A 5,483-nucleotide genomic window follows, 5' to 3' on the forward strand; every position below is an offset into this window, starting at 1 on the left:
TTGTGGGGGCACCCGCGCCTCCCCTGGGGGACACAGGCGCCAATTCGACCAGGCCCCTGAGCCTTGGGGAGACGCCAGGGGAGGGGGAATCAACCCCAAAATTGGTGGGAGCTCCTGATCCCCCACAAAGACAAGCAGAACCCAGGATCCAAGGCCCAGGGGGCCCCCTTCTGGCCCGCACTTTTGCTGGTCCTTGAAGTCAGTCTCTGGTGGGCAGGGCTTTGTCCCTGACCCCCAGCTGGGGGCCACGGTCATGGCGCTGGGCATCTTGGCTGGTCGCACACTCAGAAGGACTTGAGTCCCACAGGGGAACACCGTGACTTGGGGGTGCCTGCACGCCCCCCTCCTTGGAGGCCAGGACTCGCTTCTCTACCAGCTGGGAGGAAGAAGGGACAGTGACTGGCGCTGCTCACGTGTGAGAGGAGGAGAAGCGTGGATGATGGGAAAATGGCACGGGGGGAGGCGGGGAGGGAGAGGTGACACCATGACTGGAATCCACCGCAGTCATGTGTCTCTCCTCTGTCCCCTGTGCCATATTCCCAGCTTTGTGTCCCCTCCCCTTCTGGGATCCCACCCCCTCCTCTCTGTAGCCCTCTCCTTTCTGTTGTCCTGCCCTGCTCCCACCCAGGACTGGCCCCTCGGCATGCGGTGCCTGCAGGCAGGGGTGGCGTGGACACAGGCATGTGTGTTCTGGTTCTGGGTTGCTCCCTGCCCTGGTTTACCTGGGTGTGCCCTTCCTGGCTCCCTGAAGGGCTCCCACCCCCGATCAACCTCCCTTCCTCCCTGACTCACTAGGGCCTTTCCCTCCTCTAACTCCCCTGGGGTTCCTGGGTGCTATGGCTCACTTGGGGACCCCCTCCCATCTCCCTAATGTCCACCTTCCCCTGGCTCACCTGGGCAGCAGTAAGCCCTTCTTCCTGCTTCAACTCCTCAGCTAGGGCCAAGGGATCCTGTTGTGCGTCTGGCGAAATTATTTGTTCCATGAATTGGAGGTCAATGACCTCCTCCACCTGGGACAGAAGGAAGCGGCTGTGAGCCCCTTGGCAGGGAGCAAACTGGGAGTCAGTGGGGCCTGGAGCACAAGTGGGAAAGCCAAGACCCACTCGGCCTCCTGCTCAGGTGGGTGTTTTACTCCATCATGGTCATCAGGTGCACACACGCACACACGCGCACACACACACCCACACACACATACATGCACATACACACACAGGCACACCCACATGAACACAGCACACACCACACACACACACAAAGCGCACACATGCACACAGACACACACACTCTCACGTGCCCAGCTCAGGAACAAAGAGCAGAGCCCAATCCCATCAGCCTGGGAGAACCCGGGTCGGCGTGCTGCAGCGCCACCCTCTGGGATCTTATAGACCCGGAGCTGCCAGCCAGCCCACTTGGGTGACAAAGTCTTCCTGGGAGCACAGCTGGTCCAGGTAGCTCAGGAGATCTTCATCCTGCAGCCACTCCATTTCTTCATCTTCCCATCCTCCACCTGGCGCCCCCATGGGCAGCTCATCCATGATGTCCATGTCCTCTTGCTCGGCCTCAGGGGGGATCCCATTGTGGGACTCAGTCTCCCGGGGCAGCAGGCCTGTGTGGGCGCACTGGGCGCTGGGTACAGCCTTCCTGGTAGTGCGAGCTGGGCAGAGAGGGAAGAGGAGGGAGCGTGAGGGGATAAAGCTCCCACCTCCGGGGCATGCGATGCTGAGGGCAGTGTTTAGGGCATTAATATGGGTGCGGCTGGGTCGGGCCACCTGAAGCCTGTGACTATGTGAGGGGAGAGGCCAGAGGGGAGCACCCAAGAGAGTCATGTTTGAGGAAGTGTGGAGCCACTGAATCTCCAAGGGGCCTCGCAGGCAGTCTTCTTCTCAGCCGACTTCATGTGGGGCCTTTGACAGGGAGCGGGGAGAGGGGATGAGAAAGTGGACCAGGTCCAGACCCCATTCAGACAAAGGGCCGCTGAGGCCCAACTCTCAGGGCTGTTTCCCTTGAAAGACCAAAGCCCCCCTGAAGGCGAAGGGCCCCTGTGGGTGGGACAGTGGGCTGCCCTAGGCCCTGTTGCCTTTGGCCATTTGCTCCCATGGGAACGTGCTGGCCTACCTGGCTGCCTGCCAACCGCTGGGCCTGGGGGCCCCCGAGGATCAGGTCTCAGTGGGGCAGGAAGGGGCTGGGTCTGTGCCCCCTTCTTCAACTGCAACTTCTGAAACTGCATCTGATCCCCTGCCTCAAACTCCATGAACCTGGCGTTGAGGGGGGCACAGCTGTGCTGAGAAGGAGGCCCTGGGAGCCCAGAAAGGCAGCAGCGGGTGGGGGGATGGGAGATTCAGGGCCTTGGGGCTGTCAGGGCCCGGAACACTGGGGAGGCAGAGGCTGGCTGAGGACACTCCTGCACAGCCCCTCTGGCTGGAGTCTGCCCACGGGACGGGCACCTCCCCCAGCCAGCCCTGAGCCTTCATGTCCAGCCCAGGACGGGTCAGGGTCAGAGGAGGGGGGAGCTCCCTGGGAGGTGGGACAGAAGCACCCACGCTCTGAAGCTGAGGGAGAGGCTTCCCCAGGAGAGAAGGGCCTCTGGGCAGCGGGGACCCCGTCCTGAGTGACACCCTCCCACCACCCTCCTCTCTGATGAGACCTCACAGCTGGACCAAGCCCAGAAGTCAGCCACACCCCCACCCCCAGCTGTGGGGACCAACGACTCACTTTTCTGCCATCTCGAAATAGACCCTCCGGTCAAAGTTGCTCTTGTTCTGCCATTCCTGCATGGCCTGCCCTATTCCCTCCTCCAGCGTCATGGTGGGCCTCAGGCGGGACAGGGACCGGAGCGCTGGCCTGTAATGCCTCAGGGTCAGTCATGGCTGCAGCCTGGCCTCCACCTGCCTGCCCACCCCAGCTCAGTGGCGCCAGGTTCCCACCCCCACCCGGCAGGACTGAGCACCGGCAGGTGAGGGAAGAGGCGTCTGTGTGCAAAGACAAGCCTTCCAGATGCTGTTGTCATGGCCTCACATTCACACCAGCCCATGAACCAGGACTGGAGGCTGACCCTACACTCACACCTATCGCTGGGACCCCACCCTCAGACCTGCCCTCCAGCATCCTGGGATTAGCCAGCCTGCAAGTCTCTCCCAGCTCCTCTGATGTGAAAGCTCCAGGCGCGCCCCCTGCCCTGCCCAGTGCACTCACATGAGGAAGCAGCAAAGAGCTCCCGCATCAGGACTCTGGGGAAGGTGCCCCAGGGCCAGGGCCTTGAAGCACTGCCAACGACGGAAGTCCTCATACACACTCTCGGGGTTACAGGCATCATCCAGAGAGGCCTTGGACTGGGAGCCAGCCAGGCCACCCTCCTTGGAAGCCCTGTGTGACCGTGGTCCAGGATCCACTCGGGGGACGCTGGGGGCCAGCTGGGCAGCTGGTGGTGGAGCTTGAGGAGGAAGGCAGGGACACCAGCCTTCATCGCCAGCCTGGGTGCCCCCAAAAGCCGAGGGGGGCATAATCACCTCCACCTCAGTGGCTTCCAAGAGGAGGGGTGCAGGACACACAGCACCTCCACAGATGGCACCTGGAGCACTCCCGTTGAGGGGGGGCCTGAGTCAGGACAATGGTCTGAGTCTGGGAGGGCTTTGGTCGTCCCCCTTCTGACTTGACCTGGTCCATGATGTTATAAGCCCCAGGCCCAACGGGGCCTTGACCAGCATCTCCTGCCACCAGAGGTGTCCTGGGCAAAGCGGGCAGCACCAGGGGGCGGCGAGGAGGGAATGATGGGGTCTTGAGGGGCGGCAGGTGCTGCTCCCAAGGTGGCCGGTGTGCGGGGCCAGTAGTGGGCAAGGGAAAGGGCTGTGCTGTGAAAGGAGTGACGGGGGCACCGGGCTTCAGGGTCACATCTGCTCCCAGCGCTGCAGATGCTGTTGAGACAAAGGAAAGGGTGAAGGGAGGAGATGAACCAGCAAACAGCACTGAGGCGCTCTGGGCCCCTGTAGCCACCGGGGAATCAGAGCAGTGAGTCTCCCAGGGGAGGGCCATTGGGATGGGCAAACTGCGGAGGTGGCAGATGTCCTCAGGTCAATGTCACACTCCATTTGGGAATTACTCCACTGGAGAGCTTGCTCCCCAGCGCCAAGGCTCCCTGACCACAGTCTGCGAGAAGAAACGGCCCCAGCCAGCGCTGACCCTGAGAGTCGCCCTAAGGATTCCCTGGCACCGACCCTGCCAGCCTCAGGGCATGGCCCTGGGCAGCAGTCTGCTCTGGGGGAAATGACCCCAGGCAGACCCACTCCTGTAGTGACCTTCTCTAAGGTAAGTTCTAGCCACCCAAAGGGCTTCTGAGAACAGGCTGTGTCTGAAATATCAGGGCCCCATCTGCTCCTCAGTCTTCCCTATTTTCAACAAAATCGCCCCTTTCTGTCCTGGGCTTGCCCAACAACACAGAAACACTTGAGTAATGTCTCTCCACAAGAAGGCACAGGGACCCTGATCTGACCCTTGAACACACTGACCAGCATGCACATGTGTGTCAGAACCAACAGTGAACACTCAACACGGGCCAGGTCCTGCCACTGGGCCCCAGCGCTCAGACCAGTGATGGCGAACCTATGACAGGGGTGTCAGAGGTGGCACGCGAACTCATGTTTTTGGTTGATTTTTCTTTGTTAAATGGCATTTAAATATATAAAATGAATATCAAAAATATCAATCTTTGTTTTACTATGGTTGCAAATATCAAAAAGTTTCTATATGTGACATGGCACCAGAGTTAAGTTAGGGTTTTTCAAAATGCTGACACGCCGAGCTCAAAAGGTTCGCCATCACTGGCTCAGACTAATGGCCCCTCAAGAGCTTGTCATTTCACAGCCACCAATGGCTGCAGAGGGTTAGAGAAGGGTCAGGGAATGCGACAAAGTGGGGCTGTAGGTAGGGTTTCCAGAAACTTCCATAGCTGCTGTCCTGTTAGATAGGTGGTGGGACTGCAGACTGTGTGAGGTCCTTCCCCTTCCAGCTCCCAACAGTGGAAAGTGAAGGCCAGTAGGAAGCAGGTGTGAGCAGGTGACAGTGGGACACAGTTGTCTGAACACATCCCAACTCAGAGGAACTCGAGCAGACCTAGTCCAGGAGAGCAGGCTGCACACTGCGAGCCCCTAATTCCTCAGGACAGGCAGCCTTGGACATTTACTACTGACACAGACCATGGTCTTCCTGCCCCTGTGCACTCTCCTTCCCCTTTAAAAAAGAATCTGCCTTCACAGACGTTCCACGGAACACCATGCAGGCTCCACATCTGTTTTCTGTCCCTGAAGCAGGGACGTGGACTATAAGCAAACCCCTCATCTCAAAGGTAAAGGGCAGGGCAGAGGGTGCACCATGAGATGCTCGACAAGAGGAAGTCAGTCTGAAGACTTGGGTTGGGCACAGGGCGAACGATTCGGGACAGCTCAGAGATCCGGGACCTCTCTTGGTGGAAGTTACCTGGGCCGCCTGCC

At 59.8% G+C, this 5,483-nt stretch overlaps 1 pseudogene; it reads right to left on the reverse strand.

Annotated features, from left to right (window-relative positions):
- Positions 1 to 199: 199 nt before the first annotated feature.
- Positions 200 to 5,483, reverse strand: part of LOC102440372 — a 5,944-nt pseudogene continuing 660 nt past the window's right edge.

Source organism: Myotis lucifugus, unplaced genomic scaffold, assembly GCF_000147115.1.
Source record: "Myotis lucifugus unplaced genomic scaffold, Myoluc2.0 scaffold_1179, whole genome shotgun sequence".
NCBI classification, from domain to species: domain Eukaryota; kingdom Metazoa; phylum Chordata; class Mammalia; order Chiroptera; family Vespertilionidae; genus Myotis; species Myotis lucifugus.